The 21465-nt window shown below is 36.0% G+C and overlaps 1 pseudogene; it reads right to left on the reverse strand.

The window, feature by feature from the left end:
• Positions 1–439: 439 nt before the first annotated feature.
• LOC107669413 (cilia- and flagella-associated protein 61-like) overlaps positions 440–21465 on the reverse strand; it is a 40638-nt pseudogene continuing 19612 nt past the window's right edge.

Genomic DNA, 21465 nt, shown 5'->3' on the forward strand with positions numbered 1-21465 from the left:
CACCAGAGCTAAACGTACTAAAATACATGCGCTATGTGACATGCGACTGTTGGATCATGTGTCTGATTTTCTGCCCCACATTCATTATCATACAGCTGCTGCTGCGCTCCGTCTTTACCTCATTCTGCTGCTCTTATCTGCCCCACCGCACTAAGGAGCCGCTGCATTCACAGCGCCACATAATATAATACTGGACAGCATACATGGTGTATTCAAAAGAGAAAAGCCAGATATTTGAAATCAACTGTTACCCAATACACACCAAACATTTGCATTTGACAAAACAAGAAGCTTTATTTACTTGCTGTAGTTCTTTGAGCCCCAACCCCCACAATGTGTTTCCCCCCAAACATATGGTGCAGCAAATGTAGGAAATAAAGAAATTATAAAAAAAGATAAAGTACTGAATAAATAATTCTAAATATTAAATGGATATTGATTACAACATTCCCGGCCGGGCGTACATAGTCAGATGGTATCTGTTGTAATTCAGATAATCCAGAACTCTCTTCCTCAGAGCAGAATAAGCCTCGCTTTTCTGAAACACCTCGCTGAGACTCACTGACTGATCGGACTTTGCTTTATCGTCCACTATCTTCTGAAGAGCCTCTTGAATCGACACTGAACCATTCTCACCCTGTGAAGACACAAAAGTCTTGTTTTTTTGTATTGTAATATGAAAATCTTATTTTATTTTTATTATGCTTGATGCACTTTTAGTGGAACCTGTGTAGTTTTTTTTTGCATTTTTTATTTTATTATTAATTTTTATAAATATTGCATATTTATTTGTTTACCTGCCATACTTTGACAAACACATTTGTATCACCTGACATTTGATTTTTATTATTATTGTTATTTAGTTTTCAATGAGCATTTTGGAGGATTTTTTTGCACTTTCTTTTTTATTTTGCATTTTTATTGTATTTATTTCCACATACAGTATCCAACTAACTTTTAGTTTAATGGGCAAGAGGGTTTGCTTATCTAATTTGGACAAACACATATGTTGCACCTGATGTCTGATTTTTGTTTTATTTTATTTTATTTTAGAGAAACCCGTGTAGGGTTTTTTAATTTCATTTTTTTTATTTTATGTAATTCCGCATACAATACATTGCCAAACTTGGACAAAGACATTTGTTGCATCTGAAATCTGATGTGAAAGCTTTTTTATTTTATTTCATTTCATTTCATTTCACTTGATGTGCATTTTAGACGAACCAGTTATTTTATTTTATTTTATTTTTCTGATCTGGTTGTATTTTTGCCCCACCAGAGCTAAATGCATGAAATACATTGCATTAAAATGATTGGTGCATGACACATACAGGTTCAACCATGTTACATAATTGCGTGATGTCATTATCTGACATCAAAAGATGTTCTGGTAAGACTTTTTACAGTCCATGATTTGCCGTACTTCCTGTTCAAAGTCAGTGAAGCGGTCATGATAAAGAGCCAAGCACCAGTTCTCTCTAAAATAACTAAAGGCAAGTTTATTTATATAGCACATTTCGTACACAACAGTAATTCAAAGTGCTTTACATAAAAGAAAGTAAAATAATCATAAAAAAAATTATCACAAGAATAAAACAGGGAATTTAAAAACTTTGAAAATGATTAAAAAAAATATTTCAAATGAATCTAAGACAGTTAAAAATAGAAAATGCAATCAGTTCGGACATCGCACAGTGCTCATTCAATAAATGCACAGCTAAACAGATGAGTTTTGAGTTTAGATTTAAATATGACTAATGTTTTAGCACATCTGATCTCTTCTGGAAACTGATTCCAACTGTGGGCAGCATAATAACTAAAAGCGGACTCCCCTTGTTTTGTGTGAACCCTTGGTATTTCTAAATGACTCGATCCTAATGATCTGAGTGGTCTGTTAGGTTTCCGCATGTCATGGACGTCCACTTAGACTTATGCTCTCCTATACTATACTAAAAAAAAAGAAGAAGAAATTAAAAAGTCACATTTGGATTTAAAGACATAGTTCACTCAAAAATCTCAATTATGTAATTATTTAATTATATCTGTTATTTGCTAGACGTGCAATTTCTTATGGTGTTTTTTGTCTTTTTTAGAGCTTGACAGACAGTGACTATGGTCACTATGAACTGTGATGGTCTGAGTAAAGATTCATCAGAAATGTTCCTTTTGCATTCCATGGGAAACATAACAGCATACAGGTGTGGGACGATATGAGGGTGAGCAAATAATTACAACACACACACTCACACACACACTTCACTTTGCATGTTCACCTAATATGCTTCATGCACCAGCACGGTCAATCAGTTACGCTCACAGGTCTTGATGATCGGCCATTCTCTATAATGACATTGAGCACCGGCCACCTCAACAAAAGACCGGTGAAGAATCCCACTTTAATAAGTGTGATCAGCACTGCTGGGTGGCTTAACTATTGTCTCGTGGCGCAGTGGACAGCAGATTGCACACCTGCATAAACAGATTAGTAATGCAGGACAATGGCTCTGATGGTGGAGGGTCAGTGGTGTTAAAATTTGGGAGCAGAGGTCACACCGTCGGAAATGGACCTTCATGTAAAGTGTGAACAGATGAGGACAGATATAATTAAGGTTTGGAGTGTCATAAATAATCCTGTGCATAATTCAAGAGAATTAGTTGTTTGGTTTGGTGTTTAGGTATTGAATCTATCTATCTATCTATCTATCTATCTATCATATATATATATATATATATATATACGTATATTTGTTCTGCCTTTAATGCTTTTTTAAATTAAAATTTCATTTTGTACAGTAATGGAAATCCAATAAGAATCAGCATTGGCAATAATTGAAATTAACTCAACAGTAAAACATCCATACTCGTTACAAATTTGGTGGTAAATTTGTTTTATTGTCATGTTATGCCAAAATATCTTAATTGTCCAGAAAGTAGACGTCATGTTCCATAATATTTTTTTTTTTGTATTTTGTTTTTAGGGTAAAATTTGACTTTCTTGTGAGATTGTCGAATTTTTCTTCATTTGTAGATTTGAAATTCAGTCTTTAAGTTGAAATCTGTATCTTGTAATTTAGAATCAGGCCTGATTTTAGTCTTGATTTAGTCTGTTTGGAGTGTAAAGCACTGTCCAACTGTGACAGAAAAATGAATTTCTGACTGTAAGATTTATGCAACATGGTTGAACCTGTACATGTCATGGACCAAACCCTCGTCGTAGCGTGAGCAGAGATGATTCAGCAGCAGCTGGTGTTTCCTGTAGAGACACGGGAGGTTGGAGACGGGAAGTGTGTTCTTAGAGAGGCACATGATGCTCTCCACCACATCATGTGGGCTCAGATGCAGATGAATGTAGTTGTCTGTTTCAATGCGGCCCGTCACAATGTCACGACCCTGCAGGATGCAAATAATAAAGATGAACCTTTTAAGCTCTTAATGCAACACTTAAACTCTTGGTTAAAGTAATCTAGGACTGTTCTGTGATAGGATGCGAACTAATACTTGTTTTGACCATACGTTCTGAGTTGCTATTTTGTCGCTGTTGGTCGGTTTTGCGACATGGAGGTAATTGTAGCCACCTGGTAATTTTGCCCCTGTAAATATGAGAATTATCATAAATTATTCCTCATAACTCTTGTTTTTACAAACTAAAAATTGATAGCATTTTCACCCGAACACCACAAATATAATTATAAAGCTGTTTATCTCATATCAGATGCTGTGTTTCTGTGTAACAGATGGTCCATTCTGCTTTAATCACTTAGCCCGTGATTAGATTATGCAAATGAACTGCCAATAGTTTGGTGTCAGTCAGAATTAGATGAGGGGGAAAAACGGGGTGACGCAACACGTTAAATGTTTTAAACACCTGCACACCTATAAAATGGGAGAAAAGTATTAAAATCCTAATATAAAGGGACATTGGATCTTCTAATAAACTCATAAAGAGCACTTGATTGATTCTTGCAAAGGCCAACTCACTAGGGACAATTATTGTAAAATGTTAAAAACGGATTTTAACACTTCTGAAGAATACTTTAATTGTTTGCACAAGCAAAAATGTTCTTTATGATGCTAGAGTGTTTGCCAGGTGCTGCTATGCAGTTGCTACGGTGTTTTGAGTGGATTTTCTAGAATCTAGAGTGTTCTCATTGCTAGGGGGTTCTAGGCAGTTGCTAAGGTGTTTTATATGGATAGTGTTCTGGAGGCTAGCAGGTTGCTAGGGTATTCTAGGCAGTTGGCAAGGTGTTTTGAGTGGATTTTCTAGAGTGTTCTTGTTGCTAGAGTGTTCTAGGTAGTTGTTAAGGTGTTTTGAGTGGATTTTAGAGCATTTTTCCAAAGTGTTCTGGTTGCTTGGGGGTTGCTAGGGTTTTTGAGGCAGTTGCTAGGGTGTTCTTGAAAAGAGCCGATATTGAAATCTCTGTGATGTTTTGTTTCCTAGGTACTGATTGAGAAATTCAGAAGGAGAAATAGTGACCTTGGATCTTGGCCTGATTATACACTGGAATGAAGTGGTTGTGGTCAGACGGTGGGCCGGCAGGACGCTCCAGGGTGGGGTCACATTAGGGCAGGACAACAGATGCCAAACTCTGCCCCACCTCCTTAGAATTAAAGCAGGAGTCGCTCCACTGGTCGGCATGGTAGTGGCGGGAGTATTTGGTCAAGGGGCCTGCGGCGTATATGGAGGGGTCGTTGGTGTGGAAGGTGGAATCTATGACCAAACGGCCATCGAACACCAAACAGGCATCATTGATGGCCTTGAAGGCGTCATAGTCGACAGTTTTATAAGAGAAGATGAAGAACACCTGTGAAAATGGAATGCAAGTTAGTTATTTGTTTTAAAATGTACAAACATGCAGTATTTTGAGTGTTTTCTAAAATCATGATGGACTAAACATCCCTTTAACGCATGTTAAAGAACTTATATTATGACGAGTCGAAATGTCCTTGATCTTTTGAAATTAAATACGAAATCATTCTGTAACTTTCAGAACTCAAAATGTACATTTTTAGGTGAAATAATATCTTAAAGGCACAGGAGCACGATAAAGGAAATGTTTAATAACAAATAATTTAGGGTGCTTTCACACCTGTAGATCGATTGCTTTGTTCCGAAACAGGGATTCAAATTATTACAATGTTGCTTTTTATTCATGGTGTGGTTCGCTTTCACACGGCAAAGTTTCTAAACGGACCAAATTTGTTAATACAAGTCACGCGCGAGTAAACTGTTCTCTCATTGGTCAAAGTTCCATGGTTTATTTTCCGGGATTCCACTTAGTTGTCACGGCTGTCATCCGTCAGGATGGAACGACAACAGCTTCACGGGCTTATTGTTGTTTTTTTTTTCTTTTGTAGCTGTCCTTATATTAATTTATCATTTTGAGCAAGAGTCCAGGATTCCTCGGGAAAACATTTTTGAAACGCAGCTACTAGGAAGAAGAGCAATAAGACGGCATTATAAAATGAAAAAGTGCACTTTGATTTTGAATGGCGAAGACGTGCTCACCCACAGATATTCACAGGTTCATTTTGAAGTATTAGCAAAACAACAAAGCTAATGCTTTTCACGGAACTTACGTAATTACCCATTATACATTGTGATATAGCCTGGTTCGTTGGTCCGTTAGATTGGATTGCTTTCTCACTACAACCGAACCGCTCCAGAGTTCATTCCTCGTTCAGGCGATCTCGGACTGATTGTTTTGGCGCGGATCCGAGTGCGATTGCCGTGTTCACATATGCCCAAATGAACCGAGCTAAGTGGGGAAACGCGCCAGGTTCCGAAACAACGGGCCAGGTGTGAAAGCGCCCTTAGTCTTGAATCTAAAATAGGTACACTACCACTTTAAATTTTGGGGTCAGTAAGATTTTTATTTTTGATTTTTTTGAAAGAATTAATACTCTATTTTGCAAGGATGCATTAAATTGATAAAAACATGAGAGTAAAAACATTTATAATGTTATAAACATATAATTCTATAAATAAATGTTGTTCTTTTGAACTTTCATCCAAATTCATCAAAGAATCCTGTAAACAATTAGTTTCCACAAAAATATGAAGCAGTTTTCAACATTGATAATAATCAGAAATGTTTCTTGAGCAGCAAATCAGCATATTAGAATGATTTCTGAAGGATCATGTGACACTGAAGACTGGAGAAATGATGCTGAAAATTCAGCTTTGATCACAGAAATCAATTACATTTGAAAATATATTCAAATAGAAAACAGCTATTTTAAAATGTAAAAATATTTTGCAGTTAATTACTGTGTTTACTGTATTTTTTATCAAATAAATGCAGCCTTGGAGAGACTTCTCATGTATAAGAAACTTATTTTCAAAAGATTTAATAATAGAAAATGTATTTGTGTACTGATAAGATGTTTTCTGTTCTTCTGCAGGTAATTTCACTCACCGCACACTCCAGTCGTAGAGTCTGAGCATCAGTGGTGAAGGACACTGATGTCACGGGATCTGTGTGTTGTCCATCATTGATATCTGTCAACAGGCAGTCGTGATGGACATGGACTTCCTTCTTTTCTAGTGCTTGTTTTACTGCATGCTCCACTGAGTCATTGTGGAAACAGGAAAATGGATCTTCTTCGGGAGGATGGACTACATGAATCCGACGGCCGCTGACACCGAGATGCATGAGCGCCTCCAAGCAGGTGAACACGTCTATAGTGTTTCCATACAGCACAGCATCACCTGTGCAAGTGTCAAACATCACCAGTCAAACATCATTTTGTGTTTGGTATATATTTTACACTCTTCACATTTAAGAGAGTGGCCTCATTTGACATGGACAACATATTGTGAAAAAACACTGGACTTTATTACATTCATACCAATGAGAATTAATCAAGTTACATTCCCCCTAATAAAAAACTGGTTTACTTAACTGTAAAATAAACTTAAAGGGGTCATATGATGCTTTTTTAAAGATCATTATTTGGTGTAACAGAATATGTTGACATGCTTTAATGTTCAAAAAACAACATTATTTTTCAAATACTGTACATTATTGTAGGTCCTCTATGCCCCGCCTCTCAAACGCTTTGTTTTCTACAAAGTCCCTCCTTCCGACAAGCGCAGTCTGCTCTGATTGGCCAGCTGACCCAGTGCATTGTGATTGGCCGAACACTGCAAGCACTCGTTGGAAATGTAACGCCCCTTACCATAATCGCGAGCGTCAGCTTTCAAAAAAAAAAGTTCTTAGCAATGCATATTACTAATCAAAAAATAAGGTTTGATATATTTTCGGTAGGAAATTTACTAAATATCTTCATGGAACATGATCTTTACTTGGCATAAAAGAAAAATCAATCATTTTGACCCATACAAAAAGGGGAACAGAGTCGCGTGACAGACACAGTGATGAAGCTGGTATTTGTGCAGTACACAAGCCACGGTTAAGACAGCTGACTCCACTATGATGTGACTCTCTCTCTCTCTCTCTCTCTCTCTCTCGCGCTCTCTCTCTCTCTCACGCGCGCGCGCGCACGCACACACACACACACACGATGTGCAAAACTCCGCATTTGAACAGTCAATAGCAAATACTTAAACTAGTAACAAAACATACTTACAGTAGCTGATTCAGAAGCGCCAGATTGTCATAGCAAAGTCAGAATTACCTCCTCTCCTAGGTTCACGAAACGGTCCTCCATAAAATGCATTGCTGTTCTGTTGTAAGTAATCTTAAATATTCCTAAATGCATCTACTTTCGGAAGGCCAAATAAAATGCTTTTGCTTTCACCTAGAAACACACAGCGGCTCCCTGACATGGCTGCTTCAACACTAACTGCGGTTACTGAAACCACGCCTTCTTTCTTTGTGTGCACATTTGGGCCGCATTATGCTAATATTGCCACATAGTGAGGTAGATATGTGGGGGCGTGTTAGAACGAGCCGTTTTAGGGGGGCGTGGCAGAGTCTTAACTTTGATAAAGAATATCTCTTTGGTTTTGAGACTTTAGTCTTTGCAACTTCAGGGATCTTATCTATGCACAATCAGCTTGTAACACTCCAAAGAGAAAGGAAAACTTGAAATCGCATCATATGACCCCTTTAAGGCCATTTACCCTACACAAGGGGGAAGGGAAGCAATTTATTACGGCCCTTTGGAGAGATAATATCAGTGGCTGTGAAACAGAGAAGGGTCACTTAGCAACCCGGAGAAGGTCCCATTATGCTAGATGAGGGGAGAAAAGGAAATAAGGAAGAGAAGATGAAGGAAGTGATGTCCTTTCACTGCTGCACCCAAACAGTGTCGCAAACCCTCGTACACCATCATTGCTGGATTGATTTAATTGAGATCTTTTGTGAAGGAAGGTCTTTGATGTTAACATTAGAGTCCTCAAGGATGAAAACTAATCAGACGGCACTCACATAACACACAAAATGATACGCGGTGAATATATAGGCACACATGCATGATCCTGTATAATGACAGATGACTGGTTTGTAAAATCATTGCATAGATGAGTATTAATTTTGCCGTGTTTACACTAATGCATGATTTCTATAATATTTTAGAATAAAAAAAAATTGTAGCATTAATTTATACAAAAATAATATGGAATGTGGATCAATAATGCAATCAAAATTTTGAATTACTTAGAATTTAAAAACATGAAACTAGAACATTTAGGAACTCTATTATATTTAAATGAATATTGGAACATTATTAATTTAATCAGAATTATTAATTAAATCATTAGCATTATTATTTTTAATATAATTTAATTACTGATTATTGATATTAATTATTCATATTCCCGTGCAATGTAGCAATTTGCTTCATTAATACAAATTCCCATTTAAAAAAAAATGCTTTTGAAAGTAGTCTCTTATGCTCACCAAGGTTGCATTTATTTGATCAATAAATGCCTTTGTGAGCATAACAGTAATATTGTGAAGTATTATTACAATTTAAAATATCTGTTTTCAATTTGAATAAATATTAAGATGTAATTTATTCCTGCAATGCAAAGTTGAATTTTACTCTAGTATTCAGTGTTTAAGAAACATTTCTTAGCATTATTATTTTTAATTATTATTGTTGTGCTGCTTCATATTTTTGTTTAAAACAAAGATCAAAATGTATCACTGTTTTTTTTTCAAGATTCTATGAATAGAAAGTTGAAACAGAGATCTTTTGTAACATCAAAAATGTCTTTACTGTCACTTTTGATGAATTTAATGCATCCTTGCTGAATAAAAGTATTCATTTCATTAGTATTAACTGATGTGCGGTCAAGTCAAGTCACCTTTATTTATATAGCGCTTTTAACAATACAGATTGTGTCAAAGCAACTGAACAGCATTAATTAGGAAAATAGTGTCAATAATGCAAAATGACAATAGTAAACACAAATTTTTCAGTTAAAGACAGTTCATCATTGAATTCAGTGATGTCAACATCCAGCTCAGTTTAAATAGTATCTTTGCAATCAAGTCAACGGTATCAGGTCACAGGTGTGTGTAAATTGGCTTTGAACATGATTCATCCAATCAGCTTTGAGAGCCAGACCTTTCCGTTTCATAAATGTGGCTTTGTCTTCTATACATCTCACGCATTCAGTCCTGTAGCTTCTGTCTTCAATGCCATGTTTATGTTAAATAGCATTCATTTACATATCATCTGTCTTTCCTCATGCAGGGATGAATAGTTAGAGAAGGTCTCGCTCAAAGCCCTGTCCATGGTGCTGAAGCACAGCCAGCGCCGCTCAACCTGAGTGCTCGGATGTTTTCAACCACAACAGGATTTCTGCCAAAACTATTATCAGGTAATTTGTGTTGACAACTTATTCGGAGCCAGACCCAGTGATGCCTCTCTGGTTGACCCAAATACAAATTCTCATGCCACTAAATTGATATCTTTCATATGCAGACGGTATAATTAGCATTCACTGATAATTGCACTACTTCCCGGATTATTAAAGGAGGCTGTAATTAGTACATATAATAGGCTTAATCAGACAGATAGCGGTGGCTCATCTCTGCCCGTGCAGATTAATTCTTAGCTCACCCTGCTAATATTAATATTCCCCTGTAAATGGATGGAAGGAGATGAGATTTCACTCACGCTAATTAGCTACTAGTTATGCTCTGACAGTTGGACGAGGCTTTAGAATAACAGTGGCTTGGTAAATGAGATTATGCACGAGAGAGGGCTGCCATTGACTCTAATAAAATCTTTGTAAATTTGCAGTAAACGCACCTGTCAGTTCCACAAAGTTGTTCATGAGCCACTGATGGACATGTAAGCAGTCGTGCTGGTCATTGAGGATGAAGAGGTTGGACGGGACGGGCTGTAGGTGTTTGAGTCTGTGTCTGGGCTGATGTGGGTTCACAGTTGGTTTTTTGGGTTATGGCATCGGTGCTGGTGAGACTGGGCATCTGAAGTGTAGTTAAAAATGTTAAATTACATTAAAATAATTTCTCCCTCTCTCTATATATACATAATAACGTAAATGAATAATTCATATAATTTTATATATATTCTCTAACCAAACAGTTTAATATAATTTTAATATTAATTAACTTTTATAATTTATCACAAATTGCAGATACTTTGTAGAAGCTGGTAAATATATTTGTGTGTGCATACATTTTATATAAATACATGTATATATTTATCAGTGTTATTTGTCATGGGCTGTGTAGAATAAAGTGCACAACGAAGGAGCAATATCCAAGCCAAGAGTTTTTTAATAATAATCCACAAGAAAAGCACAGGAGATAGCAGGAGTAAACCAAACCCAACCACAACTAAGCAAACATAAGACCAGACAAAAGAACTAACTCAAACTGAGGGCTTTTATACATAGAAAACTAAGGAGCTAATTAACAAGTAACATCTTAACTGAGGGCTGTAATCAGAAACCAAGGAGAACATAACAAATTAACAACCTAGAAAGCTAACTAGAAACAGACATGAATAGAACAGGAAAACAGAACAAAAACAAACTCTAAACAAACTAAAACTATGACAGTACTCCCCGCCCCCTGCAATGCACGTTCTCACACCATAAACAGTCCAATGGGGTGGCCCAGACTGAACACGAAGCCTCCAGGGCGGTGGCGGCAGCTCGGGGAGCTAGAGCCGACACTGGAGCGGACTCGGGGGCTGGAGCCGACACTGGAGCGGACTCGGGGGCTGGAGCCGACACTGGAGCGGACTCGGGGGCTGGAGCCGACACTGGAGCGGACTCGGGGGCTGGAGCCGACACTGGAGCTTGATAACTTGCTTTTATACTTAAGTTTGAAAGTAGGTGTAAATGTAATGAATTCCCAGCACTTAAGACTAAAATGGCACTTTGAGAAGCTTGATAAATACGGGCCCTGAACTGAGGACTCAAACAAACAGGTAGGGAACCAAGGAAAACAGAACTAAATAACCCATAAAGCTAACTAGAAATTTATTCATATATATGCGTGTGTGTGTGTCCAGCTTCTACATACTGCAATGTCCTACCATTAAATGTATTGTCAGACTCTGCCAAATACAGCAGCATCCACACAAGCTGAATTCTCATGTACTAATTACTGTGCTCTGCATGAAAACCAAATTAGCATTGCATTCATTTGCAAACACTGATCTGCATTGGCACAGAATACATGTCTCATAATTCACAGTGACATCTTGGTTCGCTGAATTGTGTTGATGTTGTGTCTGTGTGTCTCTGACCTGATACTGCAGGCCGGTGCAGAGGATCAGATAGTCATACTTCACTTTACCATTCTCCATCAGCTCCAGGTGTTTGGCCTTGTGTTTGATGGCCTTCATCTTACCCTTCACCACGCTGATCCAGGAGCGCAAATACAGCTGGGCTTGATCCTGATCGCTGTAGCAGTGACTGTGGAGGAACAGATCCCGCATCAATCTTACACTGCTATGAAAAGAGCAGCCAGAAGGACATCTGTGTCTTTCACTGTAAGCGGTTTTAGATTCTCAGTGCTCAAGGTTAACTGACTCGTTCACTGTTTTACGCTATAACTGAGATGCTCAGAATCAAGGTTTCGTGTGGAAGCTCTTCCTCCAGAACTCTGATATGGTGTGTTGTATCAGTCGTTTGGATCGGTGGATTGGATTAGATGTGCCAGTCATGCAGAACTACTAACAGACATGATAAAACAGACGTTCCTGCTTTCTGTGAAGCCGCACTAAAGCTGCCGCTTTCAAAATATTAAAATATAAGGTAAGAGGTCAGAATCTCTTGAGAGACCAAAGCAGTTTTAAAGGAATATGTCACCCAAAAAATTAACATTTGATCTTGATTTATTCATCTTTGATAAACAAAAGGTATTCTGAGGAGCTTTTGGTTCTCTTGCTTTATACTGCCAAATGAATGAAGAAATTCACTACACTGCAAGAATTATTTTCTTACTCATTATTTTTTTGTTTTCTAGTACAAATATCTAAACCTTCTTAAATCAAGATACGTTTACTTGAGAAGCAAATAACTTAAGATATTAAGTCTTGTTTTCTAAAAATGTTTGCAAAATTGAGTTTGTGCTTAAAGCTGACAGATTTTGTAATTACTTAATTTTGCAAAGATATTAAATCTTGTTCTCTGAAAACAATTATGATCAAAATTAAGTGAGTTTATGCTTAAAACTGAGATTTTTTTGTTTTGTTTTAAGCATAAACTAACTTAATTTTTAATAGGATGTTTTCTTTAAAAATTCTCAAAATTAATTGAGTCAGTTTAAGTATTAACTCAATTAATTTAGATTTTTTTCCCCCCAAGACTTAATATCTTATTAATACGGAGCCCCGCACATGGCATGCAGGAAAAAAGTAGTAGGCTAAATCGTGTGCACTATTTACTATTTCGTTCCCTCGATTTATAAATTGTGTGCACGATTTACTAATTTGTTCCCTCGATTTGCTAAATCGTGCACACGATTTATAAATCGAGAGAGCGAATTAGTAAATTGTGCGCACGATTTAGTACATCGAGGGAACGAATTAGTAAATCGTGCGCACGATTTATTTATTTTTTCTTGCATGTCATTTGTGGGTCTCCGTATATTAAAATTAAAATCTTATTAAAATTGAGTTAATGCTTAAACAAACAAAAAAAAAATAATAATAATCTGTCAGTTTTTCTTTTCTGAAACAATAAGGCAAATTTGCTTCTCAAGTAAATGTATCATGATTTAAGAATTTAAAGAATGGAAAACAAGACAAAAATAATAAGTTAGAAATCTTAATTAATATAATAGAAAATTATTATAATAGAAATATAAGTTAGAAAATCATGTTTGCGCCGTATAAAAGCGGTCCAAAATTATAACTCATTTATCTCATTTACAGTCATATTTTTCAAGCTTTCAGCATTTTGATCAGTCAACAACATCAAACCTAAAGCACAATGAATTTGACAGGAATGTGAATGAGATTTGAGCTCCAAAGGAGGGGAAATCATCAATGAGTAACAGCATAATGTTTTGCTATTTTGACTTGAAAAAGTCAGTGCATTGACAACTCTGCTCTTTTAGGAGATTGACAGTATTATAGCATGGTGCAATTCTGCTGTGTAAACTTTTCTCCTAAGAAATTATTAGTAATGTTTATAATGAATTGACTTTTCATTCAAATATAAGTCAGGCCTTCGAGTTTGAACTCCACTGAGAGCCCAGGACAGCTTCGATGCTTTAGCACTTCACATCTGGATGCTGCACACTGCTGGTGGATGAGGAGATACCCCCTGACAATGTAAAGCGCTTTGAGTGCCTAGAAAAGCGCTATATAAATGTAATGAATTATCTGTGTGATAGAATGGAAATAAAGTGGTCTCTCCCTCTTTCATGGAGTGGAAATATGCTGCATGATGTCTGAATGCCTCTCGTTTGTAATGCATCTTTCACCTGGTAGCCAGAAATCTTGTGTTGTCATCAGAGTAGCGATCTGGAAGACCGTGAGCGGAGATGAGAGTGAGATTGTTGAATCTGAGATGAGGACTGGCAGGAAAGAGAAATGTAGTCGAGTGAGAGTCACATAATGTCATTGACCCTTTTATTTATCTTATCTTACTTTATGCATCTTGACATTATACAAAGAATGGCTGACGTTCAAACTGTTGATCGAACATGTCTCCAAATCAATTTCAGGTACAGAAAACGTGTTGATTTGTGCTTTTCCGAAGAACAGACTGTAGGACAGATCTAGTCCATTTTGGATAATGAGGCTATTTTTGTCCAATTTTTTTGTTCCTTTTTTTGTGTCCAGAAATGAATACCATTGAATGAAGAGAGGATAGTAACGACGCCTGAACAAAAGCATGTGGGGTGTGTGAGGTTATTCTGCAAACACTCGACGGACAGATGCTGAAATCCCTTAATTTCCAGCACAGTGCTGGCCTGCATTAAAGTGCTTTCTTCTCCAACCATCACAGTAAAAGCCTTTCCTTTTGTTTTGTCTTTTTTCACTCTTGTTTTGTTTCCTGTGTGTAGTGGTCTCCCCCCGTCGCCCTCCCCCCGTCCCCTCAGGAGTGTAAAAAGGTCTCTTGTCATGTAAATGCCCTGTTTTGTATGTGTTAGAAAGACATGATCTCTATCTGTGGCGGGAGAGGAAATCAGGCTAGCGTGTGTTAAAAGAGGAGTGCTTGTGAGTGTGTGAGGCCTGTGGACTGTCTTGATTGATCAGACGGAGAACGCTGGACACACAGCTGCAGCTCTGCGTTCTAGCGCTCTAAGCGATGCAGACAGACAGAGCTGCGACTGTCATCTTCAGCTAGCTGTCTTTTATTTGAGCCCGTTTTTTCATTGAACTCTTTCCTGCATATGTTTGATTTGCACAAATGTTCACATGCAGAAGTATAAGATAGATTGCCATTTTTTAACAGCACTTGAGTATTCTAATTATTTTTTTTAAACAAAGAATCAGTAAAATTCATTATTAAAATTTTATTTATATTTTTTATATATGTAAGGTTTCAAACCCTGTTACACTAAATGAATTAAATATAAATTAAATTAAAAACATTAATTGATTTGTGTGATTTTTTTTAGACATAGACATTAATTAATTTAAATGAATGAATGAATGAATTTGTATTGCTAAAATAACATTTTAAAATATGTATCCATTCAAATATTTAAACAAAATTTTGGACATGCCTAAATACACTAAATAAGTTAAATGAAAAATAAACAGATTTGTATGATTTTATTTTAATGATACCCATGAATTAATTTAATTGTTCAATTAATGTTTATTGCTAAAATAACGTTAAAATAAATATTAAAACATTTACAAATAAATTAAATTAAAAACAAATCGATTTGTGTGATTTTTATTTTGGGACATGCCTAAATACACTAAATAAATTAAATGAAAAATAAACAGATTTGTATGATTTTATTTTAATGATACACATGAATTAATTTAATTGTTTAATTAATGTTTATTGCTAAAATAACATTGAAATAAAAATTAAAACATTTAAAAATAAATGAATTAAAAACAAATTGATTTGTGTGATTTTTATTTTGGGACATGCCTAAATAAATTAATTATAAATTTTAATTATTAATTATTATTTAATAAATTTTTATTGCTAAAATACCATTAAAATACCATTTAAAAACATGTATACATTAAAATATTTAAACAAAATTTGGGAAAATATTACGAATAAAAATAAAATAAAAACGAGGCTTGCACATTTAGCCTAAATTAACCACTAAATAGGAGTTCGCTAATTTGGGACCAGATGTTGTAGTTAATGATAAACATGATTTAAAGAATAACATTTTGTTTGATAAAATTGAGCAAATGTGACTATTATTATTTACTAGATGGCAATGGATATTTTCATTGTTGTTTCATTAAGAATTTATAGAATTAATTAAAGAACAGAATTATTTGTCCATCTTTTATATTAGAAAAAAATCTGGAATCTGTGTCAGTGTGAAATGTTAATCTTGTGTGTGTATGTGTTTTCTCTCCGTAGGCTGTTCTTGACCACCAGCTCACAGCGTTCTGGCCTTATCAGTAGCTGACAGGCCTCTATTGTGGCCAGTGTCTGACTGCTAAGTTTAGGGGCCAAGCATCTTTATCGGTCCTCTATGGTTCTGCGTTTCACCCCATCCTCAGGGGTGATAAAGGACAAGAGAGCGCGCGTGAGGGGGCCAATGGTTTTGGCTTGACAGATAAGCGCTGTCGGCCATGGCCTCCACCTTCTCCATTAGTCAGGCGGCCTCTACAGCGGCTGACCGGCCATAAGTTTAGTGGACACTAACTGCCTCATTAGTCAAGTCATTAGCGACAGCAAACACCAATTGCGGCCTAGAGAACAGTGGCAGGGCTAATTAAAGGGCCAGCGCGTGACCTCTACACACTGCCAGCTCTAGACAGCTGCGTGCCCGCGGTGCCTGCCAAAGCAGCAGGAGTTAACACACACACACACACACAGCCGCAGAGCGACCCCTGGTTGCCAGGCAGTTATCAGCTTTCAGCAAACAAGAACAGCCTTAAATGGCGGCTTTGTTTGGTCAAACGCTTTGCGAGAAGCTGCATCCAAACCCCTGACCTCTCCTGATATCCTCTCGAGAAATGACATTCTGAAAAGTGAAATCCTTCAGAGACTAAAGAGCTAAAGTGTGTGGAAGTCATTGTCTAAAAACAGTGTTTCCCAACCTTTTACTGTACACTACCGTTTTTCTTTAGGAAAGAAATTAAAACTTTTATTCAGCAAGAATGTGTTAAATTGATCAAAAGTTACAGTAAAGATATTTATAACGTTACAAAAGATTTCTGTTTCAAGTAAATGCTTTAATTTTGAACTTTCTATTCATCAAGAATCCTGAAATAAAAATATCATGGCTATCACAAAAAATATGAAGCAGCACAACTGTTTCTAACATTGATAATAATAATCATAAATGTTTCTTGAGCAGCAAATCAGCATATTAGAATGATTTCTGAAGGATCATGTGACACTGAAGACTGGAGTAATGATGCTGAAAATTCAGCTTTGATCACCGGAATAAATTACATTTTAAAACACAATCAAACAGAAAACAGTAATTTAAAATTATAATAATTTTTCGCAATATTTCTATTTTTAATCAAACAAATGCAGCCTTGCATTTGTCTAGTTGCCTCACATTTTCAAGAAAGACCTAACGGCACATGTTTTTGTAAATTAAATCTAGATGTGATGTTTAACAAACGAAAGGTCAGTCTTTGTAAAGTGACTTTTGAATATCCTTAGTTGCATTTTCTATGTTACAAAGGTTTTTCTCACCAGAATGTGGCCCTGATATTGAAGTTGAAATCTTTCAAAGTACCACTTGGAGCTGATGCCTGGCTGGGAATCACTGCTTAAAAAGATTTGAATAAAGACAAATATTTTATTTGAAAAGTCTGTTTTTCAAATTCAGTGGTTTTAAAACACAGAAATTTCTGTCCAGAGACAGGAGGATCCAGAATACAAGTATTAATTGGCGTGTGCTGGGCTGAGTGTTATTATATAAAGGCATAAGCTCAGATTTCATGCAATCATTGTTTCGCTCAGATCCCCGAGGGTCACTCTCACTAATTATAATCACACTTGAGATGATGTCCCTCCACCCCCAGACAAAAAAAAGCCTGTTTCAGACACAAATATCTTCTTGTTTCTTCCAAAAAAAAAAACCTTGAATGCTATTTACTGTAGGGCTTAATAATCGGAGTTGACCATTTGATTGAAGTAGCGTTTCTAAAAATGGCATGCTTACCAGAATGTTAGTGCTTCAAGAAAAGCTAAACCCGTGTCAGATGCTCCCACTACCACGATTCTGGCATTGATGGTGACCTTCGGCTCCATGATGAGTTTTCTGTTTGTGTGGTACAGGGCAAAAGGAGCCTGACAGGAAGAAATGAGAAAACACGATCTTTATTGTCATGTAACCCATAAAAATGCTCACTGGTGGAGTTTTTCAGTGGCCAATGCTGATATGAAATATGAAGCAGCACAGCTTTCTGATTTCTGGAGATCATGTGACACTGAAGACTGGAGTAATGATGCTGAATATTCAGCTTTGCTTCACAGAAATAAATTACATCTCAAAATATACTCAAATAGAAAACAGTTCTTATAAATTGCAATAATATTTCACAATATTAAATTTTTTACTGTATTTTTGATCAAATAAATGTGGCCTTGGTAAGCAAAACATTAACCACAAACCTTTGAACAGTAATGTACTTATATCTAATTATTTAAAAACAGAAAATGTGATTATATATGTGTTTTAATGTCTTAGAAATTAAGCTTTAGGTTTGTGTGATGTATAGACAACACTGATTTAAATATGTAATCAAAATAATGTTAGGTATAAGGATTTATTAAAACTGATAACTGATGGATGCATCAGTTAGAATGGGTTCAAAATCAAAGAGTTTTGTACTACATTATGTTTTCATCATTAGTGTGGTTTATGAATTTATAGGCATAAAACATACAGTTTAATGAAAAACAAATTACATTTATTTGTTGCTAAAACAGCTGTTTTGTATTTGCGGTCACTTAAACCACCAGCTCAACCGGACCTTATTGTTGAACACTGGATAATCTCATAAGCCTCTGCTTGTCGATGCAATGAAATGGTCGTGTGTTGTGTTTCAGGTGTGCACTGTAAAAAAAATTCTGTCGTTTTTACAAAATAATTTTGGCAGCTGTGGTTGCCAGAATAATTTTGTAAAAAATACAGAAAAACTGTAAAAACATTTACGGCCAAAAACTAAATTTTACAGTACAAAACTGTAATTTACAAACAAGAAAATTTGAATGTAAACCAGTAAATTCAACAATGCACACTGCTATTAAAATCTGTTTTGTACCTTTAACATACTGACAACCACCATAATAATGCAGGTGGTAAAAAGAGAAAGCCACATGAAGAATCAAAGCTCATCACAAGTAGCTTCGCCACAAGCAGAAGTATATACTAATATATAGAAGGTGCACAGAGTCATTCATGCAAACACAAAACACCATCATGGTAACACACATGATACTTAAATAATGCATTAAACTTTCATTAAACAACAGAAGATGTAACATAAAGCCCAAATATACATAACTAATAACAAAATCTATTAAAAAAACATGATTATTTAAACAAAATACTTTCAAATGTGGAGTGTCATGCGGGGAATTCTGGGAATATCAGTTTACAGTTTTTGACTGTAAATTATACATTGATTTGTTATTTTTACTTCTAAAAACTGTCAAATTAACAGCATTTTACTGTAAAATTACATGAAATGTCTGGTTAGATATTTTACAGTTTTTCCCTGTATATAGTACGGGAACTTACTGTTAACCTATTAACCGTTTTTTTTCCGTAGCGTTTTTACAAAATTTTACAGTTAAAATTACACTTATTTTTTACAGTGTGTGTTTGTCCTTTAACCAGAGAGTTAACAGCTAACAGCTAAGCTCAGCTAACAGTAATTGCAGTTTTCCTAAAAGCACTGCTGATGTCCTACACACGGAAGGGTTCTCCTGCATGACTAGTTTAATCAGAGCCAGAGCGACAGTATGTTTCACTGAGCACTTATTGGGCTAAAAAGATACCAGCACAGTGAACAGGAAAAAAGCATTTAAATTAGCGAGCACTATAACTCATCTAAAATATTGAAATGTGGTAATGTTAAAGAGTTTCACAGAGAGAAAGGAAACCTACTTTATAAAAAACGTGCAGAACACGTCAATAGGATCTGCACCTAATATGAAGCATTGAAAAGATCAATTCTTGTAGAGATTTTACATGTTTGGTCGTCTTTGAATCAATTCAAAGCGAACAGCTGCCGTGTTCTCCTAATCATTCTCTCTCTGGTTCTCTAATTGGCCCTTGAAGGATGAATAAATTGAAGGATTTGTTCTGTGGTACACCTTATCTGATTTAAAGTGGCAGAATAGAGACGCGGTGGACTCTGGGAAAGGAGAGGCCCGAAACTATGCCATTTGTCATTGTAATATAAGGAAACGTAGCTGATTACATGACCATCAACGACTGGCTCTTCAGAGTCATTCATTAAATGCTGTAATCAATGGCAGAGACTGAAGGAGGTTTAAATTCTGGACATGTGGGGCCACTTGAATCAGAAAATGCACAACAGGAATCATGTGCACAAAACTAATTTTCTGATGCCCTCCGAGAAGTTTTGAACATCAGAAAGAGATCAGTTTTTGTTCAAAAATTGAATTATATTTTTGCATATATATACAATACTGTTTAAAAGTTTGGGGTCATATATTTTTGAAAGAAATCTATGTCTCTTCTGCTCACCAGCGCTGCATTTATTTGATCAAAAATAAAGTAAAAATACTTATGTTGTGAAATATTGCTATAATTTAAAGTAACATATAAAGTAAAGTATAATTTAAAGTTTTCTATTTGGCTATTAATTTATTCCTGTGATTCAAAGCTGAATTTTCAGCAGCCATTTCTCCAGGCTTCAGTGTCAGTTTCTTCTTATTATCAATGTTCTTAACAGCTGTTAAAATTATGCACTTGCACATTTTGTGCTGAATTGTTTTTGGTTTTTCTTTGGAAACCATAACATTTTTTTTCTGGATTCTATGATAAAAAATTAAAAGAACAGCAATTCTTTGAAATGGATTTTTTTTTGTAACATAATATCTTTACTGTCACTTTTGATAAATTCAATGTGTCCTTGCTAAATAAAAGTATTAATTTAATAATAAAAAAACTTACATTATATTAAGTCTGACCCCAAACTTAAATTGCCATCCAATTTAGTTTTTGTCATTTAAAAAAGAAAGAAATTAAGGACAAACATTTGAAAATAGATAGAATGTTCAGCATTCAACTTCATTTAAATGATGTTTGATGTTTTTCTTAATACTTAAAATATGATGTCATTGTAATAGTTTGCATATTGAATTGTGATTGGTCTTCCTTGTATCTCTTTACCCTGTAGCTGTTGTGAAGGTGCTAAAAAGAATGGCGAACAAATGGCAGACTGTGCAAGTGTTAAGGAAACCTGTTTGAAAACGGTAAGGTTTTTTTTTTTTTTAGAAGTTAAATGTTCTCCGATGTTGTTCATCTGCTCCTGACAATGATATGACAGTGACGTGACGTCAAACGGGAGCTGACCCTGTCCTCTCTGCTCAGGTAAAGCCAGCGCAGGTGCTCCGGTCTCAAACATGCAGGGCTTCTATCAGACATAATGCCCTTCGTAACCCAACACTCTATTGACGAAGACTGAACAGGTGCTTTAACTCTGATTAATTCATCTGAACCGGACAGAGGATTAACGCAGTCATTGCGCTCTTATCTGGAGCACTGCCTGGACACCAGTGTTGCTGCGCTACCAAATGGACCTTTCTAATGTGGACTGAAGGGTGACAGCTTGTGTTTCTTGCTAATGCACTGCACACACACACACACACACACACACACACACACACACACACACACACACACACACACA

This window comes from Sinocyclocheilus anshuiensis, unplaced genomic scaffold (genome assembly GCF_001515605.1).
Source record: "Sinocyclocheilus anshuiensis isolate Anshui unplaced genomic scaffold, SAMN03320099.WGS_v1.1 scaffold96, whole genome shotgun sequence".
Taxonomy (NCBI): Eukaryota; Metazoa; Chordata; class Actinopteri; order Cypriniformes; family Cyprinidae; genus Sinocyclocheilus; species Sinocyclocheilus anshuiensis.